Source organism: Lolium rigidum, chromosome 6 (genome assembly GCF_022539505.1).
Source record: "Lolium rigidum isolate FL_2022 chromosome 6, APGP_CSIRO_Lrig_0.1, whole genome shotgun sequence".
Taxonomy (NCBI): Eukaryota; Viridiplantae; Streptophyta; class Magnoliopsida; order Poales; family Poaceae; genus Lolium; species Lolium rigidum.
In genome coordinates this window covers 110,008,464-110,018,900 of record NC_061513.1, presented here as the reverse complement: position 1 = coordinate 110,018,900, position 10,437 = coordinate 110,008,464, and the positions used below count along the sequence as shown (strand labels likewise).

General features: G+C 44.8%; 1 pseudogene; it reads left to right on the top strand.

Moving 5' to 3' along the window:
• The first annotated feature begins 3,408 nt into the window (after positions 1–3,408).
• Positions 3,409–10,437, top strand: part of LOC124663102 — a 23,057-nt pseudogene continuing 16,028 nt past the window's right edge.

Here is a 10,437-nt window from a genome sequence, read left to right as displayed (position 1 = left end):
TGTGCATGCTATGCTAGTACTTGGTTTAGTAGCGTTGATCTATCTTACACTAAAGGTTACTTAAACATGAGCATTATTGTGGAGCTTGTTAACTCCGGCATTGAGGGTTCGTGTAATCCTACGCAATGTGTTCATCATCCAACAAAAGTGTAGAGTATGCATTTATCCGTTCTCGTTATGTGATCAATGTTGAGAGTGTCCACTAGTGAAAGTGTAATCCCTAGGCCTTGTTCCTAAATACTCGCTGAGTTACTACTGCTTGTTTACTACTACTGCGTTACTACTCGCTGAGTTACTACTGCTTGTTTACTTGTTTTATCTAGCGTTACTACTGCTGCATTACCACCACCATCAACTACACGCCAAGCACTTTTACTGCCACCGTTGCTACTCGCTCATACTTATTTATACCACCTGTATTTCACTATCTCTTCGCCGAACTAGTGCACCTATTAGGTGTGTTGGGGACACAAGAGACTTCTTGCTTTGTGGTTGCAGGGTTGCATGAGAGGGATATCTTTGACCTCTTCCTCCCTGAGTTCGATAAACCTTGGGTCTCCACTTAAGGGAAACTTGCTGCTGTTCTACAAACCTCTGCTCTTGGAGGCCCAACACTGTCTACAGGAAAGGAGGGGGAACGTAGACATCAGCGCGTAGGGAGCCTGGAGGAAGGTCCGGAGGTTCGAGACCGCCAGGGTGAGGTCGCGGATCGCCGACGACATCTCCATCGAAGAGAGGACGGGGGCCGCGTCGGCGCCAGGGCCGCGGTGCCCGAGGCGGGCGGACCCGAGGTGGCTGGCGACAATGGCTAGAACAGCAGCGGCTGGTGCGAGGTGGCGGTGGCCGCGCCGGTGGAGTCAGCGGCGGTGGTGAGGAGGCCTGAAGAAGTCATCGAACCAGAGCAATCTGATACCAAATTGGTAGAGACTACGGTTCTACCAGGTCTCGGGTGTAGATTATATGGATAGAAGTGAGGGCGGTGAGGCTGGAGGCGCAGACGCCGGCGGCTGGGCACCGTCGCTGCGAGAAGGAGGAGGCGGCGGCTAGGGTTTGGGGCTCCCGTCTCCTAAGGGAGATGACAACAGTATATGTTTATTGTCTGATTATAATCGAAGGGGTACATCGTCGCTATCCATGTCTAAAGCAAAATCAATGGTTAAAATTGCGCCGAGGCAGACGACGCAACGAACAGCGGCCAATCGCGCCTACCTGGTAAGTCGTCGAGCACCTTGTGTGCGTGGAGGTGGGGCGGATTTGACGCCGCGTTCTGGGACGCGATGACGAAGCGGTGGCGGCGGAACGACCGGCGGGAGCGCCAGCCGCGGCGACGGTCCCGACTCTCAGAAGAGATTAGACGCCCAAACGGCCGGCAAATCCAGCGGCGGCGGAGGGGTGGGAGGCGCGGGAAGGAAGGAGCGACGAGAAAAAAAAAGGCGTGAATCAACGGTTTATGGAAATACTCGCCGACATGTGGGAGCCCGCCTTATTTTTCTTTGTGTCCGGCGTGCCCGGTGCGTCCCCTGTGGGACGGGGACGGCCTCGGGGCGCCGGACACCGTATCGGGGCGCGCCGGACAAAAAACGGGTTTGAGGGACACGAATGGAAGCGTTTTTTTGTCCGACAAGCCCCAAATAGCTTTGGGGGACGCTTTGGGGGACGCGCTGGAGATGCTCTTAGACCATCTCTACTCATCCTCCCATATAGTCTCCTACGGTACCCATTTTTAATCTATATGGGGCTCTCGCGCGAAACACAAAATGACTAGTCGTGACCCCATACAAATGAGGTACATTTTAAACTTTTTTATTATTACTTCATTATAAATAAAAGACTAGTCATATTCATATCTAGGCCTAGGCCTATAGTACATGTACTCAAAGTCGCCGTCGTTGTCGTCGGAGGAGCCATCGTCGTCGCTCCCTAGGCGCGGCTCGAACTTACGAGGCGATGGTGGTGGTTGCATCCGCAGAGGCTGTGGCGGCGCACACGGCGAGGCAGATGGCCGCAGCGGCTGCAACCTTGGCCATCGTCTCCACGGCGTGCACGATAGGCCTGCTCCTCCTTCTCCCACCAGGACCGGTCGGCCTCCACCGGCGACGACAGTGGCAGCTTCAGGGAGGCAAGGATGGCCACGCATTGCATGGGAAATCCTTCGGATCGCCGGGGCACCTAAAGTCGTTGGCGACCATGGCGTACTCCGGCGGCGCCTTCCACTCCGGTCCCTCCTCCGACCCCTCTGGCTACGGGAGGGGGGATAGGGCGTCCGGATGACGAAGCCATCGCGCTCGCTGTCGCCCTTCTTCGGCGGCTAGAAGTGAGGGTATCATAGTCCTTAGTGTGGGGCATACGGACCCCCGAGGGTGTGATGAACCACATCTTGGCGGGTGCGCGGACGCGCGCAGACGCATTTCGTCCCTAAATTTTGTTCCGGTTTGCGTCATCGCGGACAGACCGGTCAGTTTGGCGTCAGGCTGTTTGGATGGTGTGCATGCATATTATTTGATCGCGCGGACCGAAACGGTTGCGTCCGTTTGAGTCAGGCCGGTGGAGATGTCCTTACCATAGACACAAACATACGTGAAGTTCAACAGATAAACATAGACAAACAACATAGTTTGTTGACAAACACACATAGACAATAGAAAAGCCACACATAGCTCAATGACGGTAGTTCCTCCATTGTCTCAGTTGCCTTTGTTGCCCCCATTTTTACCATCTTCATTTGGTGTCTCCTCTCCATTGGCATCATCACCGTCACCGACATGGGTGGTGTTGGAAGGAATGGTACCACCCATGGAACCACAAAGTCAGCATAAGCCACCGGATTCTTTCAACTCCCACCGGCGGCCTTCTTCTTTGTTTTTTAGGGGTCCGACACGGTGAGGACCAACGAGGATGCCACCAGTGTTGGCCTTTTCGACCCGGTCGTCTTGGGCTTCGCTGCGGCTTGTGGTGCCTTTGGCTTTGACAACGCAGTAGAGGATGTGCTCGGCGCAGTTTTGTGGTAGCCGATCCCAGTTTTCGGGTATCGGGTCGGGATCTGCTACACATGCTCTAAGATAATCACATCCCAAGAGAAGACATTGTCCTTTTTTTTTTGTCTCCACCAGCTTGAAAAATAGTGGCATCTAGTAGAAAATATCATGTCACGCCATTATTACATTTAATTTAATGTAATACGTAATATACTCCCAATATATTGTGCAATTGCATCAACCGCATTGATTTTTTTTAGCTTATCAAGCGAATTGATCGTGATCGTGTGTGTACCTTAAAGTAACGACAAGTACATTAAGCCCATTACAAAATTATGTGGTCCAAGATAGAGTATTGGATTACCTTAGCATTCTCGGGCCAATCGAACCGGCAATGTTAGCCCATACAATATATGTTGCCCTGTCCATATAAATGCAGCTGATCCGCTGGGAGGTGCTGTCCACCGACCAGCTCGGTGCGGACGGACCACCGCACACCCAGGCCAGGTATGTTGGGCCGGCCCACTTTGTTTTATTTTTTCCTTTCTCATTTTTTCTTTCCATTTTTTCTATGTTTTGAATATGAAAAGTTTTAAGTTTGAACAAATTTCAAATTGAACGATTTTCAATTTTTGAATTTGAACAAATTTCTAAATTTAACGATTTTTCAAATTTGACCAAATCTTAAAATTGAACAATTTTTGAATTTGAACGAATTTTGAATTTGCACACTTTTCAACTTTGAACATTTTTCAAATTTAAACAATTTTTAGATTTGAACAATTTTCATATCTGAACAAAAAGAAAAGAAATAAAAACAAAATAAGAAAGAAACAGAAAAAGAAAAACCAAAAAAAGAAAAAAGAAAAAAAAGAACCAGAAAACAGAAAATAGATAGTGAACTGGGCCGACCAGGCCGGCCCATACCGCGCGCGGGGGTGTGCGGCGCACGGTAACGGCCGACCTGGTCGGTGTGTAGGAATTGATCGGGAGGTGTTGTCCGCCGACCAGGTCCGGCGTCGTCGATGAAGACGTCGGCCCTTAGAGAGTTGCGCCAATATGATGCCACCGGCTAGCATCAAGAGAAACCTCATCACCCACACGACACGAGGTCGATGAACTCAATGCTGCCAAAGACTTCGCCACCAACACCTCGATGAGAACCACAACCCGGGGCCGCCACCCCGACATCCAACTAGACGCCGCGCACCGTCGCTGCGTTCCGGGGCCGCCACCCTAACGTCCTCCGTTCGCAAGCGAGCCTCAACGCCGCATGGCCCATAGTGATCCCCATGGACTTGTCGGCGCCCAACTGGCCATGGAAGATGCAAATGATCGTCTTCCCGACCCAGCTTCCCAACCACGCCGAGTAGTGGGCTAGGGTTTGGAGGCCTTGGAGGCTCGTTTTGAAAATTCTATGTATTTTTTCGTTTGAACTATGTAGATTATATTAATTTTATCAGTGAATTTATCCAAAAAAAAAAAATCATTTGCATCACGTCGCTGGATAGTCCCGATACAAATAGATAAAAGCGGCTGCAAGGCCGTTTTAGTGTCCGTGGCCCAATCCATACGAAAAAAACGGAAACATTTCGCGTGTGACATTCCTCGGGCCTGTAGAGATGCCCTAAAACCTAATTTGGATGTTATCTTGCCCAACCAAATCTATGTGTTGATTACTCCACCTAAGCATGGGCAGGTCGATCTGGCAATATGCTCGCACACACCTCCAAACTCCAATTTCGCCGCATTAATTGGCACAAGACAAACCAACATGATTCGTCTTTGTGAGAGACAATCTGTCACAGGCAGCTAGCTAGCAGGCGCGGCATGATCGCGGACAAGCCATCTTTTGGCGCCTTTGGCACGAGCACGAGCACGAGCATCGATCCGCCGTGTGTCGTCGATGTGGCGACGGCGACGCCGGGCAGGATTGTAGGAGCGACAGCAGAATATGCCCCCGTCCGTCGAATCTCCAGACTAAAGCGCCGCACTCGATCGATCCAAGCAACCGGGTTGGCGTCGAATGGGATACCCTCGGAGCTGGGCTGCGCTAGCCGGGGGCCAGGGCTAGCGAAACTTGACAAGCAGGTTCATCGTCCGAGTGATTGATCGATCCATGGAAAGCGCCACCATATCTTGTGCTCGTCAAAAGCAGGCCGTCGGCGTCGCTTCGTGGAGCAGGCATGGGCGCAGTGGGAGTGCGCCGCCTCCGTGGACGAGCAAAGAGACCGACCAGATGCGCGCCGGCGGAGATGAACATGATGCCGCTGCGTGCTGGTCCTGGACTCCTGGGCGCATGCTGTCTTGTTCCGAAGGTGCTACATGCTGCTATATGCTCGTTTATCTGCGCGTACGAAAGGAAATCAAACCAGACCGGGGGAGAAGCAATTCCTTAGAAATCTGGATGGATATCGATCGTTAATTATAATGACAGTCCTACCGAAAAGTCATATTGGATCCAGTGCTCTTGCCAGATTAAAAAATTCTAAAATTATATTTATATGTTTAAAAAAATTATGTAACAAAATTCTAAAAGTACCTAATGATGTACCCCACTAACCTAAAAAATCTCAATTTCAAATGTTTAGTTTTTTGACCTATACAAAATTGACAAAATTTGTTTTCTTTTTGTAGATTTGAATCACTATACTCAGATCTATGCATTTGTTATTTTTGTGTAGCCTAAAATACACATTATTTTCAGTTGAAAATTTACACGATTGTGGTATACAATACCGGCTACATCATGATTTATTTTCAGATTTTTATGAAGCTTAGAAATATGATTTTTAATTTATTTTTCGAAGTGAGATCACTGGTGCTCATGTGCACCAACTCTCTGTCCCAGTCCTACCTTAGAAATTGCATGCTGTTTACAAGGGATTAGTGTCTCTCAGCCTTATCTCCAATCATTATTGTCTGCATGCTCCTAGAATTATGATATGGTTAAAAATAGACTCTGTTCCAAATTAAGTATTGGCGGTTTTGGTTAGATTTGGTTTAGATACGCATGTTATCTAGATATGTTTCAGTGTTTAAAAAATAAGCCACGACATTTAAATTGAAACAGACTAGTACAAAATATATAAGTATCTTGTATAATGAAGAAAATTTTAATCTTAATATTAAGAGTTCAACTCTTGCCTAAGAGAAGACAACTCTCTTTCTTTTCTCTCCTCATTTATCCTATGGTATATTGCTAGTACAATAAGACCATAAAACATGCACAATGGTGGAGAAGTCAATAAAAATAGCATGTGGCTAATTCTTAGTCGATAGAGAATTAACTTAGTTCTCAGTCAGATCATCAAAACTCAGTTGCAACCCATGTTGCAACTCATGACTAGTACGAAACACAAAGAAAATCTAATGGTCTTTAATATTTTTCTTGTTTGCATCCTCACTTGCAACTGAAAAAAACTCTTGCAAGCACACTTATAACTGAAAAAAAAACTCAGCTGCAATCCAACTTGCAACTCATATGCAATCAGACAGTGTAGGACTTAACTACGAAACTGATAAAAAAAAGTTGTATAATATGTTATCCTTTGTAGTCACTACCGGAAATCACGTGTTTGCAGAGTTCGGAACTCTTTGCCGAGTGTAAAAGGAGACGGAACTCGGCAAACAATAACGTAGTATGAAATTAATTAATGAGGATTAGAGTATCAAATTTTGTTAATAAGGAAAGGCATATGGCATGATGGAGAAAAAAATTCACTTATTTTCTAATCGATCATCCCTTCGGTTAGGCGAAAGTATAATGTGACAACTCTAGGAGAAGCCTAATGTCACACCCCATTGTGCATGCCCTTATACTCCCTTTGAGCAGCCACAATATATGCCAAATTGAGATACCAAATTGCACATTTGGCTAGTTCAAAGTTCAAAGTGAAAACAACATAATCTTGGCGCAACAAACATGAAGAAACGCCGACGAGCAAAAGACACAAGCTGCGTAGCACATGTTCTTCACTGAGTAGTAAATCTTATCTCTGTGTTTTTACAGTCTTACACAAGCGTGCCTTCCGAGAAATGAAAAGATACTAATACTTCTTTAGCTAGCTCGTCTGCAAGCTAGAGCCAGAAAGTACACCGGCCTGTGAGCACTATATGGAGAAGAGCGTGGCCATAGCTGGCAACTGGGGATCTGCTCCTATGGCAGTAGAAAGTGACCTATCCTCAGCATCTTCAAATGGGAAAGAGAGCCTGCAATCATTGTGTGCCATACTTTACCTATCACGTTCGGTGTCTGAGCAAGCTGATCGACGAGGGCTGCCCTCAGGCTTCAGCAGCTGCCAATGCACGGGAAGAGATGGGGGAGAGGGTCACAGATGACTTGCCAGAGATATAAAACATTGCATCAAACGGCAGCTTTAATTCTATTTACAGTAAGTAACAGCAAAAGGCCTAGAAGAAATAGGAGGAAATAGTATATGTTCTTTTTTGCGGAAGCGCCCATAGCATAGCTTTGATACGTCTTACACTAGTCATAATGAGAAGTATCATACACTACTAGTATCATGCGTATGATACTAATTTATGATACTACTCTCACAATGCATAGTATCATAAGATAGTATCATAGTATCATCATATTTAATATTTTGTAGAACCTCAATGCAAATTTGTGTATATGATGTGTTTTCCATTAAATTTTCTAGTTTTACCTGGTATGATATACGGTATCATATTATGGTACCACTCCTATCTCTCACCTTATTAATTGGGTGCGCCACATCAGATTTTTGCCAACATGGCATGACTCCCATTGTGGCTAGTCTTAGTCATCGATCGGGTTTTTGTAATTTTGAAAAAGAGGTCAATCCTAGCATCAGCATTAAAATGATGCACACAACTTATTATTAGTACTATTATTATTATTCATCAAAATGTTGTACATTAAAGCCCTTCGCCTTCTTATACTAGCCTGAATCTTATGTTTAGCATATACTTAGAAGTAGTTATTTCTCATCTACTTGAGAGATGACAACGTTATGATGTATGCTTATCCCCTCACGTTGGACGCCATATATTTTGAGTGCAACTTACAGGTTCATGATTTCCACGGGCAACAACATAACATGTAAAATAACTGATTTTTCAGAACCTGGACATTCCTATCTATGTGAACTGTAAAATAATAAAAAACAATGATAGATAAGCTTCAACCAAAGTGGAAATAATAACATGAAAAGTGGAAATTTTAAAACCAATTATATTATATGGCATGGTAAAATAACTACATACATGTCGAGTCATGAAAGTGATGAAACACATATTTACATGGTTACTATACTTGAGAGTGACCATGTGTACATGAGTTTCAGAATAGACTGGGTCACAAGACTAGGGTTATACTTGGATTGTTACCAAAGTGTATCGTGGCAGGTTTTGGTCATGCCCAAAAAGTTGGTTCTTGTTTAAATAGTTGCCAACTTTTTGGCATGCTAATGCTGTATTACCAGCTCTAGTTTTTGTAGCCAATATTAGCTAACTTATGAGCAATAAAAGCATCAACCAAAATTTTGGCTAAGGAAACCTTGGGCAAGAAGCAAATACACACTAGTAGAAACAAGAGCTTTTATCCTGTCCTCGAAAGTGCTTTTGCACCGGATTTGGCACGAACCGGTGCTAAAGGGGTCATTAGCACCGGTTCGTGCGGTCTGCACGTCCAGGGGGCATTAGCACCGGTTCGTGCGAGACCTTTTGCACCGGTTCGTAACACGAACCGGTGCAAAAAGGTTGGCGTCAGCCACGAACTCTTTTGCACCGGTTCGTGTTACGAACCGGTGCAAAAGGTCTACCCTTTTGCACCGGTTCGTAACACGAACCGGTGCAAAAGTTTTTTCTGCTCCCACGCACCTCCACCCCCCCGTTGATCGCCTTTTTAAACACTGTAAAATAGAAAAGAAAATGATAGATTATTCAAAAAATAAAATCTTTTGAGATTCATGTATGTTATGCAACCTACTATTAGGGAAAATTAACAAATTTGAATTTTCACATTTATTGCAAAAAATGTTTGAAAAATGGTAAAACCGCATTAACTTTTGCATACGACGTCGAAAAAAAAACGTATAATATATCAAAATCATCGTGGGAAAAAATTACATCCGAATTCGCCAGGGTTTACCCGGTTAGCTAATTTTTAGATTTTGAAAATTCCAAATGAAAATATGAAAGCAGGAAGATTTTAATTTTTTTCCAGAAATTTAGGATTTTTATATTTTTTTATTTTTAAAAATTAAAATTAATAATTGCATCCTGCATAAAGATTGCTATTACTTTTAGCAAATTATAAGATTTTCTAATTTTTAGGTTTTAGGTTTGGCAAAAAAAATTTAAAATTAAAAAATTGAAAATAATTAAAAATAATACAAATTATAAAGTTAATGTTTATTTATTTATTCAAGATTATTATTACAACATTACTTTGGTTTATTAAAATAATTATTTGAAATTCAAACAATAAAGAAATATGACATCGATCGACATGTTAATAGGATTGATATGATACTACTATCACATACATGCGCGCGAAGCACTTGGATGCGGGATGGAAAGGAACTTGGAAGTTAAGCGTGCTAGTGCTAGAGTAGTGGGAGGATGGGTGACCGAGCGGGAAGTTTGAGCACGAGTAAGTAATTGGAGTAGAGATAAGGGTAGTTAGAGACTAAACTTGTGAAATAACTAAAATATTAGAAATTCCAAAAAAGAAAAAAAGGGAGTAGAAAATAATTCAAAAAAAAATGTTTTTCTGCCGCGGCAGCATTTTGGGACGTTTTTCTGCCGCGGCAGACCCTTTAGCACCGGTTCGTATTACGAACCGGTGCTAAAGGTCCTCCCGCTCGGACGCCCGGGAGCCGCCACGTGGTGCACCCTTTAGCACCGGTTCGTAACTGAACCGGTGCAAAAGGGGGGGGGCCTTTTGCACCGGATTGTTTGCACCGGTTGGGCATCCGGTGCATATAGCCCTTACCAACCGGTGCAAAAGGCCCGTTTTCCACTAGTGACACCCTAGGTGTTCCTACCACGGAATGAAGGGACTGTAGCTTTCTTGAACATGAGTATTTAAAAGTTCCAAAAGATTCTCTTTCTGTACAAATGCATAAGATTTCAAATTAATGAACCGGTAATTATTTGTTAAGAACTTAAAAATCTAAAAAATGTGGCTCTAATATGAAGTTAAAACACGAATTTTGTCTCCACCACTGTTGTGGGTATACTTCATGGGTGTACCATCGACAGTGCCTAGATCCGGCAAGCCCGGGTGGCCCACAGATGGTGATGAGGCATGTGGCCCATCGGGCGGTCCGAGCTGTCGTTGATCCCGACGGAAGATGTCCGGCCCGAGAGCAAGGGAGCCGGATCCGACCGACCTTAGGAGGAACCCGGATCCATGAAGGTCCGAGTAGGGAACCCGGATCCGGGACGACGTATAGAGGAAGGCGGATCC